Source organism: Pongo pygmaeus, chromosome 5, assembly GCF_028885625.2.
Source record: "Pongo pygmaeus isolate AG05252 chromosome 5, NHGRI_mPonPyg2-v2.0_pri, whole genome shotgun sequence".
In the NCBI taxonomy this organism is placed as follows: domain Eukaryota; kingdom Metazoa; phylum Chordata; class Mammalia; order Primates; family Hominidae; genus Pongo; species Pongo pygmaeus.
In genome coordinates, this window is record NC_072378.2 from 77,597,040 (window position 1) to 77,615,315 (window position 18,276).

The following is an 18,276-nucleotide window of genomic DNA, read 5'->3' on the forward strand; positions in this document are numbered from 1 at the left end:
GAAATTAAAAGCTGGCCATACAGAACCATCAAGCAGCCCTTGGACTTTGCCCATTTTCATCATTCCCAAAAGGTCTGGCAAATGGAGATTTTTGCATGACTTACAGGCTATCAATGCTAATTTGCAACCTATGGTGCCCCTTCAACAGGGTCTCCATTCCCCCACAGTTATTCCGCAAGATTGGCCTTTAGTTGTTATTGACTTAAAAGACTGCTTTTATACTATTCCCCTTGCAGAACAGGACAGAGAAAAATTTGTATTTACAATACCAGCTATCAATAATGAAAGGCCAGCTTGCCAATTTCATTGGAAAGTACTATATAGAAGAGTTTGGAGTTTCTCAAATAACTAAAAATTATGCTATTATATAATCCCACAATCTTATTCCTGGGTATATACCCAAAAGAAAGGAAGTATATCAAAGCACTCCTATGTTTGTTGCAGCACTGTTTACAATAGCTAAGGTTTGGAAGCAACCTAACTGTCCATTAAGAGATGAGTGGATAAAGAAAATGTACTACATATACACAATAGAGTACTATTTAGCCATAAAAAAGGATGAGATACAGTCATTTGCAACAACATGAATGGAACTGGAGATAATAATGTTGTGTGAAATAAGCCTGGCCCAGAAAGACAAACACTGCATGGTCACACTTATTTATGGAATCTAAAAATCAAAACAATTGAACTCATGGACAGACAGTAGAACAATGGTTACCAGAGGTTGGAAAGGGTAGTCAGGGGCATGGCGGTTGGAGATCGGGATGGTTAATGGGTAGAAAAATAGAAAGGATGAATAAGACCTACTATTTGAGCATCATATTTTTGCTATAGTCAATCATATTTTAATCCTACACTTTAAAATAACTTAAAGAGTGTAGTTGGATTGTTTGTAACTTGAAGGACAAATGTTTGACAGAATGGGTATCCCATTCCTCATGATGTGTTTATTTCATATTGAATGTCAGTATCAAAACATCTCATGTACCCCATAAATATATACACCTACTATATACCCACAAAAATTCAAACATTTTTAAAAAATTACAATTAAAAAATAAAATTCACCAACCTTAAAAAGTTACTTTGAATGTGAATGGATTAAATCTTCAATAAGAAGACATAAAGTGTCTAAATAGATTGAAAGATAGAAAACCAGACCCAGCTATATGCTGCCTACGATAGACTCCCCTCACCTTTAATGACACACATAGTCTGAAAGTAAAGGGATGGAAAAGGATATTTCATACAAATGGAAACTAAATGAGAACAGAGATAGCTATACGTATATCAGACAAAGTAGAGTTTAAGTCAAAAACTGTAAAAAGAGGCAAAGTAGGTTATTATATAAATATAAAGGGATTGGTTGAACAAAAGGATACAAAAATTATAAATATATATGCACACATCAGAGCAACTACATTATAAAGTAAATAATCTGAACAGAGATAAGTAGATCTGAAGAGATATAGACTGTAATGCAATTAGAGTAGGGAACTTTAATACTCCAATTTTAACAATGGATAGATCATTCAGACAAAAATGCAGTAGGGAAACAGCAGACTTGAACAAAACTTTAGACCCAAATGAACCTAATAAGCATCTACAGAACATTCATTACAACAGCAAATGAAGACATATTCTTCTTTTGTGCACATGAAACCTTCTACAGCATAGATTGTATGTTAGTTCACAAAACAAGTTTGAACATATTTAAGAAGATTAAAATCTTATCAAGTAAATTTACTAATTATGATTATATAAAACCAGAAATCAATAACAGGAGAAATGTTGGAAACTTCACAAGTATGAGGAAATTAAACAACATGCTAGTAAACAACAAATGGGTCAAAGAAGAAATTTAAAAATAAAATTAAAAATATATATCTTGAGACAAACAAAAATAAAAGCAAAACATACCACAATGAATGGAATACAGCAAAAACAATTCTAAGAGGAAATTTTATAGCAGTGAATGCCTACATCAAAAAGCAAAAAGATATCAAATTATCTAAGATTACATCTCAAGTAACTGGGAAATAAAAAGAACAAACTAAACCCAACGTTAGCACACAGAAGGAAATAACAAATTCAGAGCATAAATAAATGAAATAGGGACCAGAAAAGCAATAGGAAAAATCAACAAAACCAAGAATTGTTTTTTTGAAAAGATAAACAAATCAACAAATTTTAGTAAAGAAAAAAATGGAAATAAATAAAATGAGAAATGAAAGAAAAGAAAATTACAAATGATATACCAAAATACAAGGGATCACAAGACACTATCATGAACATTTATATGCCAAAAATTAAATAACCTAGGGGAAATAAATAAACTCCCAAACACATAAAATCTACCAACCCTGATTCAAAAATATATGCAGTCTAAATAGATAAATAATGAGTAAGGAGTTTGAAGCAGTAATAAAATAATCTGCCATCAAAGAAAAGCTCAAGACTTGAAGATTTTACCACTGAATTCTATGAAACATTTAAAGAAAAACTTGCCGGGTGTGGTGGCTGACGCCTGTAATCCCAGCAGTTTGGGAGGCCAAGGCAGGCAGATCACCTGAGGTCAAGAGTTCGAGATCAGCCTGGCCAACATGGCAAAACCCCATCTCTACGAAAACAGAAAAATTAGCCAGGCATGGTGGCGCATGCCTGTAGTCCCAGCTACTCGGGAGGCTGAGGCAGGATCATCGCTTGAACCCAGAAGGCCAAGGTTTCAGTGAGCTGAGATGGTGCCACTACACTTCAGCCTGGGCGACACAGTGAGACTCTGTCTCAAATAAAACCAAAACAAAACAAAAAACACACACACAAAATAAAGAAAAACTAATACCAATCCTTCTCAAATGCCTTTAAAACATCAAAAAGGAGGGAATATTTCCAAACCCTTTTATGAGGCCAACATTACCTTGATACCAAGGCCAGATAAGGACATTATAATAAAAGAAAAATACAGGCCAATATCCCTGACTAGCATAGATGCAAAAATCCTCAACAAAAGCACTAGCAAATCAAATTCAACAGCATGTTTAAAGGAGAGTGATCATTTATCATAATCAAGTAAATCATGAAAATGAATAATTTACCATGATCAAGTGGGATTTATTCCAGAGATACAAGAATGCTTCAGCATATGCAAATCTATAAATTCAATATATCACATTCAGAAGAACAAAAATTATATGATCAAATAAGTAGATGCATGAAAAGCATTTGACAAAATTCAACATTTTTCTCTGATGGCCAGTGATGCTGAGCATTTTTTCATGTGTCTTTTGGTTGCATAAATGTCTTCTTTTGAGAAGTGCCTGTTCATATCCTTTGCCCACTTTTTGATGGGGTTGTTTGCTTTTTTCTTGTAAATTTGTTGGAGTTCATTGTAGATTCTGGATATTAGCCCTTTGTCAGATGAGTAGGTTGCGAAAATTTTCTCCCATTCTGTAGGTTGCCTGTTCACTCTGATGGCAGTTTCTTTTGCTGTGCAGAAGCTCTTTAGTTTAATTAGATCCCATTTGTCAATTTTGGCTTTTGTTGCCATTGCTTTTGGTGTTTTAGACATGAAGTCCTTGCCCATGCCTATGTCCTGAATGGTAATGCCTAGGTTTTCTTCTAGGGTTTTTGTGGTTTTAGGTCTAACATTTAAGTCTTTAATCCATCTTGAATTGATTTTTGTATAAGGTGTAAGGAAGGGATCCAGTTTCAGCTTTCTCCATATGGCTAGCCAGTTTTCCCAGCACCATTTATTAAATAGAGAATCATCACTGGCCATCAGAGAAATGCAAATCAAAACCACAATGAGATACCATCTCACACCAGTTAGAATGGCGATGATTAAAATGTCAGGAAACAACAGGTGCTGGAGAGGATGTGGAGAAATGGGAACACTTTTACACTGTTGGTGGGACTGTAAACTAGTTCAACCATTGTGGAAGTCAGTGTGGTGATTCCTCAGGGATCTAGAACTAGAAATACCATCTGACCCAGCCATCCCATTGCTGGGTATATACCCAAAAGAATATAAATCATGCTGCTGTAAAGACACATGCACACGTATGTTTATTGCGGCACTATTCACAATAGCAAAGACTTGGAACCAACCCAAATGTCCAACAATGATAGACTGGATTAAGAAAATGTGGCACATATACACCATGGAATACTATGCAGCCATCAAAAATGATGAGTTCATGTCCTTTGTAGGGACATGGATGGAACTGGAAATCATCATTCTCAGTAAACTATTGCAAGGACAAAAAACCAAACACCGCATGTTCTCACTCATAGATGGGAATTGAACACTGAGAACACATGGACACAGGAAGGGGAACATCACACACCGGGGACTGTTGTGGGGTGGGGGGAGGGGGGAGGGATAGCATTAGGAGATATACCTAATGCTAAATGATGAGTTAATGAGTGCAGTACACCAGCATGGCACATGTATACATATGTAACTAACCTGCACATTGTGCACATGTACCCTAAAAGTTGAAGTATAATAATAAAAAAATAAAAATAAATTTAAAAAATTCAACATTTTTTTGATGTTAAAAACTCTCAATAAATTAGGTGTAGAAGGAATGTACCTCCACACAATGCAGGCCATATATGACAAGCATGCAATGAACATTGTACTCAACAGTGGAAAGGTGAAAACTTTTCCATTACAATCAGCAACAAGACAAGGATGTGCACTCTCACAATTTCTATTTAATATAGCACTGAATGTTCATGCCTGAGTTATTTCACAAGAGAAATAAATAAAAGGCATCTACATAGGAAAGGAATATGTACAATTATCAAAGTTTACTGATGACATGTTCATATGGAAACCCTAAAATTACACCAGAAAACAATGAATACAGTAAAGGAGCAGAATACAAATGAAATCAACATACAAAATTAGCAGCATTCCTATACACTAACAACAAATCAAGACAACAATCCCATTTACAATAGCTTCCCAAAAAATACTTAGAAATAAATTTAACCAAAAAGGTGAAAGACATGTACACTGAAACTTACAAAACACTGATCAAAGAAATTGAAGAAGACACAAATAATTGAAAATATATTTTATGTTTATGTATTAGAAGAATTAATATTTTTAAGATATCTATACTACCCAAAGTGATCTACAGATTCAATGCAATCTCAATCAAAATCCCAATGTCATTTTTCATAGAAATAGAAAAAAAACCTCTAAAGTTCATATGGAACCACAAAACACTCTGAATATTCAAGGCAATCTTGAGCAAAATCAACAGTGTAGGCATCACATTACCTGACTTCAAATTATATTACAAAGCTATAGTAATTGAAACAGCATGATACTGGCATAACAATACAAGCAATGGAATAGAATAGAAAGCCCAAAAATGAATCCATGTGTTTACAGTACATTGATTTTCATTGAAGATGCCAAGAATACACAATGGAAAATGAATACTCTTTTTAATAAAGAGTGATGGGAAAAATTGGTATCCACATACAGAAGAATCACATTGGACCCTTATCCTCATACCATGTACAAAAATCATCTTTAAATGGAATAAAGACTTATGTGAAAAATCTGAAACCAACATTGATTTTTAAAATTTGATTGCAAAAGCTCAGGTAACAAAAGCACAAGTAGACAAATGAGGTAACATCAAACTAAAAAGCTTCTGCACAAGAAAGAAAGAAAATAGAATGAAGAGACAGTGAACAATTTGGGAGAAATATTTACAAGCAATACATCTGATAAGAGGTTCATATACAAAATACATAAAGAACACAAAAAACAAATAACCTGATTTAAAAATGGGCAAAAGGATCTGATAGCCATTTCCCAAAAAAAGACATACAAATCTCCAATATGTATATGAAAAATATGCTCATCACTAATCATCAGGGAAATGCAAACCTAAACCACAGTGAGATATCACCGCATATTTGTAGAATAGCTTTCATAAAAAAACAAAACAAAACAAAACAAACAAAGAAACAGAAGACAGCAAGTCTTGGCAACTCTGTTGGTGAGAAGGTAAGTTAGTAGAGCCATTATGGAAAACTGTATGGAGGTTCCTTGAAAAACTAACAATAGGATTACTATGTGATCCAGCAATTGCATTTCTGGGTATATATCCAAAAGAAAAAAAAAGAAATCAGTAAATTGAAGAGATATCTGCACTTCTATATTCCCTGCAACATTCCTTGCAATAGCCAAATTATGGAATCATGGGAAAATGTATATAATGCATATCAAAATATGATTGATATCCTTAAAAGATGACAAAGTTTTAAAAGTCAACCAAAAAAATTACAAAACAGAAAAATGATGAACAAGCAATTTTTCAAGGTACTACAAAAGCAGATGAAAATATGTTTTCAACCCAACCCCCTAGTAGTCACAAATTAAACAATAATGAGAAAGCATATTTTTCCTTTAATATTTTCAATGAATATAAAGAATAATAAAATATTGTGTTGGCGAAATATTTAGAAACTACTAATTGTCTACAATGCAGAAGAGTCAATTGAGAACAATATTGACAACATGTATTAAACCTTTGAATATGTGAATTATTTTGAACCTAGTAATACCATTACTTATAATGCTTTCTTAGAAAATTCACAAAAATTCTGTGTGAAGATGCAAGAATAAAGCAGCTCAGAGTGACATTATTTACAATTGCACAAAACTGGAAGTACTTGATTTGAACTGTGTGGGTCTATGTATACAAGGATTTTGTTCTGCCTCTGCTACCTCTATGACAGCAAGAACAGCCCTTCTTCTTCCTCTTCCTGTCTACTCAACATGATGAAGAGGATGAAGACCTTTATGATTATTCACCTTCACTTAATAAATGGTAAATATATTTTACCTTCCTTAGTATTTTCTTCATAACATTTTCTTTCTCTGGCTTTCTTTCTTTCTTGTAAGAATATAGTATATAATACGTATAACATACAAAATACATGTTAATTGATTTTATATTATCACTAAGGTCAATAGCAGACTATTTAATAGTAGTTAAGTTTTTCAGGAGTCAAAATTTATATGCAGATTCTTTACTGGGCAGGGTGTTGACACCCCTAACCCTCATGTTGTTCAAAGATCAACTATATATTGTATTTGTATAATAGAACAACTATATAATAATTTAAAATAATCTCATAAATAATATTGTCATAAACATGTTCATGTCACATTTATTTGAAATGTGCTTTCAAATACATGTATGTGAAAATATTTAACATATATACATAAAAATATGTTTTTACATACATGTATGTTTTATATGTATATATTTATATGTATATGAAGAAAATAGATTAATACAGCAATAATCATATTTAAGTGTCAAGATTGTTGCTGATTTTTCACATTATCTTTCAGGATCTTTTGAATTAATCACATATTACTTCTTAAAGAGAAGTAATTGCAATTTTAAAACATAAAGGTGAATTACATTATTTCCTTACTTTATAATATTTAAGTTGCAGAAAGTTGCAACCTTTGAGTGTACACAGAAAAAGAGATATTGACTTCTGTTTCAAAGGTGCATACTAAGTACAGGCCTCTCTCTACTTCCTTGAATTTATAAAAAATAAAATTTTAAAAAATTTAAATAATATTAACTTTATAACTCCACAACAATGCGGGAAAACAAAAAATGGAACCCCTTGATAACCAAAGGAGACAGGAAACCCCTTTGGGAAGAAAATTAAGTAACATTCAATAAGAAAGGATAATCAAAACACAAAACAACAAGAAAGTACTAACAAAGGATGAAGTACTTTGCACAAGGAAATGTTACACACCTGCAGAAAATATGCTGGGAGTAGGTTATTTCTCGTAAGAACAACACAAAAGATAATTAGCTGAGACGCCTTTGCAGGCACTAGCAAGTCAACTCTTACATCTAGCTCCAATCTTGGGTTAGGTAGAAGCAAAAGGGGTTCTACCTCCAAGTAGAGGCAGGAGCATGGGAGCTTGGATTACAGAGACAAAATGATATATGAGTTAAGAAGAAATTATTTAGGCAGATAATGAGGGTAAGGAAGTCTTTAGTAAGGTTTTCCTTATAATGAAAAGCAGCCCCCAAATCATTTTCTAACAAAGAGCAGCCTGTAAAATCGAGCCACCTCATAGCCAAGCATGTTGGAAGCTTGCACAGGTGAATGCCCACATTTGTGCCAACAGGAAAAGGCTACCTGGGACTAGGCGTATTCAAAATAGTGGCTTGGTCTTTCCTTTTCCTTTCCAACTACGTGTGCAGTAGGGAGCAGACAACATGGCACTGGCCAGGTGAAAAGCCTATTTGCATAATAAGATTAGGATGGGGTGGCCAGCTTCCCCACACACTATATAAATGTCATACCTGGTCCAACCAATCTGTAGGTCCTACGTAAATCAGAGACCGCCTCCTCAAGCCTGTCTATAAAATCCAGTGAACAAAGACCCACTGGGGTGCCCCCCTCTCTCACAGGAAAGAGAGTTGATATCCATTCTCTTTCTTTTGCCTATTAAACCTCCACTCTTAAACTCATGCCTTGTGTGTTTCTGTGTCCTTAATTTTCTTGGCATGAGGCAACAAACCTCGGCTATTAACCCAGACAATGATGCCACTTCAAAAGCAGTGCCAGCAACTCCCAGGACTAGAGAGAATTGGGAAGCAGGTCACTAATATCTGAGAATTCATTTCAAGACACGGCCTGATGCTCGCTCACTTTAACTGAAAGTATGCAGGTGTATCAGCCTTAACTACGTGACATTAAAATAGTAGGATAATGAGGAAAACCTTTTCTGACAACTATCAAAACATGTAATGAAAAAGATGTCCCCAAAAATGTGGACATATACCATATTTATGGATGAGAAAACTCAACATTGTGGAGTTGTAATTCTTTCCAAACTATTGTTCAAAGTATATACAATGTCCTATAATGTCAGTAAAGCTTCTTCACAAAAAATGATGTGCTGATTCTAAACTAGACACTTGGACAGGTGAACATCAGTGGTTTCTGGATTTCAGAAATTAGTTTTACTTTAGATTCGGAGTTCAGTAAATGCCTAGAGTTCTAGGAATTTCCCTTTCTTCATTATATTGCTACCCTGGAAGATGAGCACAAGAATATTTGGACAGGATTTAAAGGAAGATTGTCATAAAGTTCTTTCTTCTTTCCACCTCTTCTTTTATGAAAGAGGTAGTGAGTCTTTTATTGACTGAGGGTTGGAAATGAGTAAAGTGGCATGACTATGTAACTCAATCAAGCTCTATGGGCAGGAACTAGAAGATTTTTACTTATAGAGATAAGGCAGCATTTCAGAAGGGTGTCTATTTTAGTTCTGGTGTCCCTGTGAATAACTACCCTCTGCTAGTGATAATTCCTAGTCAGAACCTTTTATCTCTTTGGCTCTGATGCCTTTTACATTGCCTGTCTTGTGGTTAATTATTCCCATTTGTTACCTTCCACTCTGGTATCTCATTCTTTTTAGAAAACCAAAGAGCCCATTTCAATGGTAGCATTTCATATTGTCATTCTGTCAGAGGTGTTTGAACAAGAGAGATTCCATTTTGAATGGGGACTGGGTAAAATGAGGCTGTGACCTAGTGGGCTGCATTCCCAGGAGGTTAGGCATTCTAAGTCACAGGATGATAGGAGGTCAGCAAAAGATACAGGTCACAAAGGCTTTGCTGATAAAGCAGATTGTGGTAAAGAAGTCAGGCAAAACCCACCAAATCCAAGATGGTAATGCAATTGACTTCTTGTTGTCCTCACTGCTCATTATATGCTAATTATATTACATTCGCATGCTTAAAGACACTCTCACCAGCCCATGACAGTTTACAGATGCCAAGGTAACTCAGGAAGTTACCCTATATGGTCTAAAAGGGGAGGAACCCTCAGTTCCAGAAATTGCCCACCCCTTTCTTGGAAAACTCATGAATAACGCATCTCCTGTTTAGCATATAATCAAGAAATAGCTATACATATCCTTAGTCCAGCAGCCCAAGCTGCTGCTGTGCCTATGGAGTAGCCATTCTTTATTCCTTTACTTTCTTAATTAACTTGCTTTCACTTTATGAACTCACCCTGAAATTATTTCTCGTGCAAGGTCTAAGGACCCTCTCTTGGGGTCTGGATCAGGACCCCTTTCTGGTAACAATTCCTTTCAAGGATTATGGTGCCTATCTCAAAATGTACATTTAATATTTAATACTACTGTAATGTACCACATCCACTTGGCACTGGTTATCCTACTTACCTTGGCCTACTTCTTTCTTTTTAGATAGAACTTATCATTATGTGGCATATTATACTTTACTAATTCATTATGTTTGTTTATTTTTTATAGTATATCTCTTCTCTGTTCCCTTACCACCACTGGCATATAAGTAAGTTTCACAGTGGTAAGGACCTTTATCTGTTCTTCTTACTGACAAATCCCATATTGGAATATTTTCTGGCTCATGATTGCATTCAGTAGCTATGAATTAATGAGTGAAAGAATAGAATGAATATATACCTCAATTTCTTAGTAATGAGAAGGTCTCTGAGCCCTCTCAATAAACATTGTTAAGAGAGTACATGACTGGGTCTCACATTATAAATCTATTCTATCAGTTCTATCTTCCTAAGGCTTTGAATATCTTCCAAAGGATGTCTGATATTATAAATTTCTGCTATGTTTAAGTATGCCATGATAGTCTCTAAGGTTTGCTTATTAAACAAAGTAAACTTATTGTCTCTAAAATGCTCTACAAACTAAATTCACCATCTGTTTTTACAATCAACCCTGTCAAAAGAATGGTTTGGCACTTAACCGGTTCCTTGTACCCAGGATTTCTAAGTCCTTGGAATATCTTGTCTGATAAGACTATATTTGTTTTCTTGGGGGTCTTGAGTCACACCAGATAGCCTAGGCTAACAATGTAATTCCTGATAGAGGCCTTGGGCCACATAGTATGAGCTTGATTTCTAGAAGAACTGGAGACTAAGATCAGATATTCAGGCAGTCAGACATATCTATGTGACCAACCCCAATAAAAGCCCTTGAACTGAGGCTTGGGTGAGTTTCTCTGGTTGGCAATATTTTATACATATTTTTAAATGTAATTAGTGAGAGAAATAAGCATTGTCTCAATTACTCCACTGGAAGAGAACAACTAGAATTTTCACATCTGTTCTGTCTTGGATCCTGCTTTCTGGATCCCTTCGCTGATTCCTTTTCTTGATTATAATCTGTATCTTTTCATCCCAACAAGCCATAACCATGTATATAATAGCTTTTCTGAGTTCTATGATTCCTTTTAGTGAATTATTGAATCTGAGGGTAGTCTCAGAACCTCCCAAATTGCACTATGATAAGTGTAGTACTATGAATAAAATCAGCCCAAGCTCTCCCCATTCTTTGATTTTGAACCAATAGAATTCATTTCAATTATATGCTCCATGTTTTTGTTGATATGCAACTTAGCAAAATCTTTCATTTAATCATCAGTAAAGAAGATAAAATTATGGAAATGTGAATAGCTTTATAGGTTGAAGAAATGGTCTAAAATTGGTAAATTGAGATAATGAAAGGTGAATGGTAAGCTGTTTCCTAATCTCTACCCAGTATTCCCAGGGTGGTGTGGGCAAGTGGATGGGAGCATTTAAAAAAGGGATTGTAAAACTGTGTACACCCCAGGGATAAAGTTCTGGAAAATAATATAGTGAATGTACTTGTTGAAAAAGAAAAATATCCTATATTTTCCTCCCAAAATAATCATTCCACTCCATTTGGCATTCAATAGATCTCATTAAAAGTATTATATTCAGATTACATTTTGTCATTACAATAGAAAACCAATTTTAGTGTCATAAATAAAATGATAAGGTTCATTAAATAAAATGTTTAAGGAAAGTTTCATGGAAATGGACATGTTCAGTCTGTTGGAAAGATAATAATAAAACATGATATTTAATGATACCTAGAGGGCCATTTTCAAAGTGATTTGGGTCACTTGTTTCTAGTTGACAGGAAAATAATTGTAAGGCAAGAAGAATTCAAATTAATTAAAAGGGATTGGACCAGGTGGCTACACATACAATTTCATGTACTATGTTATCCAGGCTAGATCCTTGGTGTAGTTAACATTCCCTTATTATCCAACCAAAGTTAACCATTAGCCTTGGGCCATTCAATACTTATTCCAGAAAGTAAAGTATACTTCAAAATACATTTGCAAACATGTGTATAAAGAATATTGGTGGAGGTGATTCTAGAGGAAAATTACTACTGGCATGCTCCCAAGATCCCTTTCACCTGTTTCATATATTTTCCCAATAATTTGGATAAGGTTGTCTCCATGATATCCTGAAATTATTGTGTGTCTTCTCACATAGCTTTTAATATCTGGAAGAGATGAAATGTATTTTATCAGATTTTGCATTCTTACTGCATATCATGGGATCTTATACATCTCAGATGCTCAGTAAATGTTTAATAGAAAACAAAGTCATGATGGAAAATAACAATAGTCTGGGGAAGGAATGTTGCAAAAATAGATTTTAGTCAAATAAATTGCGATTCCACATATGGTTCCAAAAGTCCAAACTCATGACTATGCAATGGAGTACATGGCCTGGCACATTGCATACATTAAAGGCTGGAAAGGTTTTAGATGACAGTACAGTCTTAATTAAAAGTGTCATTAGCGTAATATCATTGTCCAAAAACAATATTAATTGGAATATATTATTTTTGAACTCTGATTACATCACACATGGACTATAGGATTTATTTCTTTGAAAGTTACAAAATAATGTAATGGTTCACATAAGAAAGAAATCAAGGGGGACTTATATAGAAGTGTTGAAGATTTGGGCGCTTATTACTACACTATTTTAGAGAAGAGACTATGCATGGGGGAGCAGTGTAGCTAACTATTTGAAGAGTTGCTATGTGACAAAGAAATCAGGTTTTTTTTGTTTTTTTTTTTTTTTGCTGTAGCCCTTTAGGGCAACCCTAGGATTATAAGTAGAGCCCATATATTTTTTTCTTTTTTCAGATCAATAGAAATTCCTCACATGCCAGGCAGGTTTATGATAAGAGAGATTAAGCTTAAGGCCCTACCAAAGGCCTTACCAAAGGAACTTTGGTGTCTAAAAAAGATGTAGACCAACCACTTGGCAGCAAAGATATTGGAATTTCAAAAAAACGAGATGAGCCAAATGACCTCTAAAGTCGCTTCAAATCTTCTTGAAATTCCATAATTCTATACGTTTTTCATCAGTCTAGTGTTTAACCTTGAAACAACAATAACCACGACATCAAAGAGTACTTGGTTCCTGTGGCTATATTTCTTGGCAGCATTGTATTTGTTCTGTTGCAAAGCTCTTATCATGCCCCATAAGTATCCATGAGGCCATTTTTAACAAACTAACTATAAGCCTTTGGAGAAAAACTGCCACTGAATTCACTCAGCAAATATTAAATGGGTACCTACTATGTGGCAGGCCCTGTGGTAGGAATGCAGGATTACATGACAGAAAGCTTCCTTTAACACACTCATCTGGGGTGGAGGGTAGGGGTGAGGTGAGCATGGATATAATGAAACAGCTGTCAAATTAAGTTAATGGTACTAAACTAGAAATGCATATAGGAGGTATGAAGGGAATGGCCAAAGTGAACAAGATCTCAGGAAGAAGTTACAGAAAACTATGCCTGTAATGAACATGTTTGAAGACAATGTGATTTTTGTGCTTGGCAGGGGCTAGATCATGAATGTCCTCAAATCCAAAAAAAAAAAAAGATGCTAACATCACACAAGCTTGTCCAACCACCTTATTTTGTTGTTGTCGTTCTGTTTTGTTTCAGGCTTTTAGCAGTCTGAAGCCATGGACTTTAGTTTCTGTCTCTAGTGATAAGTGGAAAAGAGGGATGAGGAATAGGCTTTACTGGCCCAACCAGAAACAGAAACTAAGAACCCATGACTGTATTCTCTCCTTTGGATGCCCCTGATAGATACTTGTTACAGTGGTTTCTGGTACACCAGGTCCTCCATGTTCTTAATACATGTAGTATGGAAAGAGGTCGTATAATAAATATAGCTCTATGAGTCACAGCTGTGAAAAATTCTGTGGTACAGAAGCCTCTGTAACCTTGCTGAATCAGTGTCTTCTCTATTATTTACTGAAAGAATCTCAAAAATACCTTTTAATGTCTCTTAGAAATGTTCATGGAAAACAATTAAGGAAGTGCTCTCCCACAGACATAGGGAGTCAAGAAAGTCTTGAAGAGTCGGGACAAAACATGAACCAATTTTTATTTAGCAAAAACATCATCTTCGTTCAGAAGTAGAGATGGGATAGTATGAGGCAAAGAGGATCCTTGAGAGTAATCGAAGTAGGAAAAGATCAAGCCTTATGGTCAACTCTTAATGTCAAGAGCCAAGGCTATTGTTTCTCCTTGTCAGACACCACCATTGAAACATTTCTTACACTTCATACATTGTTTCCATTCTCAATATTCTGTTTTGTTGTTAAGTATTTTTTCCCTCTCTTTTTTTTTCAGGCTTTGGAAAATGTTCCCATGAAAACAGCACGTGTCAACCATATCAGTTTTATGTGAACACCTTTAATGAAGTACACATGATTTCTGTTAAAATTACACACACACACATATGTATATATACACATGTCCATACAGAGATGTGTACATATAGAGATGTATACACGTGTGTGTGTGTGTGTGTGTGTGTATTTTTAGATCCTCTATTTGCTTATTTTGGGTTAAGGGAGCTGAAGATATGGCCACTTTTAGCAGATAGGGCTCACCTGCAAAACAGACAGAAAGGAGCAAACAGATCCCCAGAGGCAGCATGCTCAGCATGGGAGGGTCTCTTCTTGAACCTCACTCCCATGTACCTCATTCTTATTCCTTCTTTCACCCAATTTCTTGGCTGTGTGGCCTCACAGGGTCTTGTCTTCAATTTCTTGTGGTACTGGCCTTTGACATGATTGACTTTGCATTTTTGCAGTGATGATGCTTCCCCTGCACCTATCTAGTTTATTTCACTGGTGTTTTCCTTCTCCTTTGTACAGTCAGCTGAAACATTTCGTATATTCCTAATCCAGAGAAACTAACTCCTCCCAGGCTGAACAAGGCTGTGTCCCTTAGAAGGCAAATGAGTCAGGACAGATACTCAGACAAAGGATATCTCCAGCACTTAAATAAGAAAGAAAACCATTCCCAGAAATTACCAGGAGTAGCAAATAGAAGCTCTTTAGGAATACAACTGGCTAAAAAATATGCACTTTGCTTATTTATTTTGTAGAGCTTATTTTCCAGGGATCTTAGTCTCTGGCCAGATTCAGCCACAGCTCTCAGGCATTGACACTTGTGAAAATAGACATTCTGGTGATGCTTTAGAATATGGCATTGCCAAGGACAAAGCAAAAAAAAGGCAACACCTGACATCTGAGAACTGGTCTGATGCTCATAGGTAGTCCATGTTGTCAGGTTGAAGTTAAACGATCTGAGATGGTAATAATGTGGGACAAAAACAAGATCTATTTCTGTTGGCACAATCAGCAAAATATCAAATAGTTCCCCCTTCCAATTAATGTGAGTGACTGTTGGTTTCTCTTTATACCGTTATCCACTTCTTCCCATTGATAATATTTCTTTCAATGCCTAATCGGAGAATTATTCTACCTTCCTGACAGTATCCAATCCAGAACGAAGGCCCACTTCTTTAGATTCTCCTCAAAATTACTCAACATTGAAAGCCCAAATCTTGTAATAGGTACTTTCTAACCATTTACTGATATACTTCATGATTTCCCCCGGTGTCTGTTCTTTCTCATTGCAGTGAGCTAGAACAGGATATTTAAAAAAATTAAAGAATGTGTAAGCAGAAATTCAGTTGTATGTGAGAAAAGCCAATTCCCCCTGAGAAAAAGAAAGAGCTGGAGTCCTTTAAAAATTAACTGCCTGTTTTTCTGTGGCTAGTGAGCCTTATCTCTCCTCCTTTTCCAGACATTGTGAAGACCCTGTTTCTCTAGCTGTGCAGCTGCAAGGTCACTAGACAGATAAACTTAAGTCATAAAACATGTTTTTCCTTAAAAAGTAAGAAATGATGTAATGCATGTTTCAATTAATTGAATAACTGTCTTTATTTCTTGCTTCTGTAATATGCTTCCCCCTGTACAGATCTCCCCCGCCCCACCCCGCCCCACAAAATGCTTAAAAGGTAACTTAACTCTTTGTTCAGGGCTCAGTCCTTTAGATGTTAATCTGACTGTGCTGGTGCACCTAAATAATAAATATCCTCCTGAACCCCATCGATTTCTCTGATTCCTTATCAATCCCACTACAGAGCAACAAACTCAAACTTGTTCAATTACAAGTGTATTTCCAGGGATCTTTGGCTAGAGGGCATTGACACCAAAGAACAGAAAGGATTTGCTAAAATTAATGATGTCAGTTGATAATAGATTAATAACATCTATTAGTAAGATATTATCATAACTAAAGTTGATAAATATTGTGCAAATAATATTGTTATAAATTCTCCTTATTTTTCCTGAGACACAGTAATATATCAATAAATATTAGTAAAATAATAATTGAAATCTTATAAAAGCGACAGTAAATCAGTCCCAAACCTTATCCCACAAATTGAATTATTTTTAGATTTGATCTTGCTTCTTAGAAGCCTATGTCCATATTTATATATAACTTTATATATTTTAATTCTCTTAGCTGTACAACCAGACAGGTTCAAGTCAACATGGTAAAAATATAATTGAGTATATGGTTTTACCAATTAAAACCTATACACTTCATATTAGGTAAAATAGAATCTGAGCTAAATACCTATCTAAAACCCCACTTTCCGAGATCCTTTAACTTGGCTCTTTATGAAGAAATCAAAATAAATTAGTTACAATTATAAATACCCAAGATGGAATGACAACAGTATATAATTAACCTAAACATAAAAATTTACATCTTTTAATAAATAATGGCGTGTTTCTTATATTAATTTTCAACCTCTCCCCACTAAGGTGCTGGTGAAAACATTTGGTCAAATGTGGCAGGGAAATATTTCTTTCAGCCTAATTTCCTCTTCTGTGTACCACTTTTGCCCTTCCAGTGTGCACTGTTTCCTTCTTTCAAAAATCTTTATTATTATTGTTATTGTTATTATTATTATTATTGAGACAGAGTCTCGCTCTGTTACCCAGGCTGGAGTGCAGTGGCGCGATCTTGGCTCACTGCAAGCTCCGCCTCCCGGGTTCAGGCTATTCTCCTGCCTCAGCCTCCCGAGTAGCTGGGACTACAGGCGCCTGCAACCACGCCCGGCTAATTTTTTTGTGATTTTAGTAGAGACGGGATTTCACTGTGTTAGCCAGGACGGTCTCGTTCTGCAATTACACAAAGTTCTTTTAAAGAACAGGTATTCGTTCATCAAGTATGTTTCTAAAGAGGTCTTATTTACATTGGAAAATCCCTGCGCCTAGTTGCTTATTACCAGAAATGGTTTCTCTTTCTTGGTCCAGCCCTAGAGATATTCATTGCCTGAGTATCTATCTTGTTTCTGTTCTTTTCCAACTGTGAGGTAGGAGGGAGTTCACTTTGCTTTTCCATGGATGAAAAGGCTAACTTCCAAACTGCATCCCAAGAAAAACTGAATTCTGGCACTGTTTGTCAACCTGAGTAATAAGATATACTTTGTGTGATAACAGTAAGCACACTCTGGTCACAGTATACCAGGCATTTTATGACCCAGCTATTTAATACCAGCTCACTAATCTTATAGACAGAATGATTTTAGTAAATGTTTAACTTTGCATTCTTTTTTTCTCTTAACAGTGTAACATAAGCAGTTTCTATACAAATTTCACAGAATTATTTTAGTAGGGTTCTTACAACATTTCATGTAATGAATATACGATAATTGTTAAAATAGTCCTCTGTCACTAGACATTTAAATTTTGCTATGAAATATTTGGGAGTATCTGTTTTATTAGATGATACTCTGTAAAACCATTTTTGTTACGTGTGTGTGCTGAAAGTAACTAAGAGGTTAAATCAGTTATCATAATTGTTAAAATTATGCAACCAGCAAAATATGCAAGTGAGGATGGTAATGTAATTGTGTGGAACCACATCAAATGGGGATGATTAAAACATTCCTGTCTCTTCTGCACATGGGCAGCTTTTTTTTTTCAAAATCCATTTAGTTAGGCACATTAAATATTTACTTTAGATGTTGCAACAAA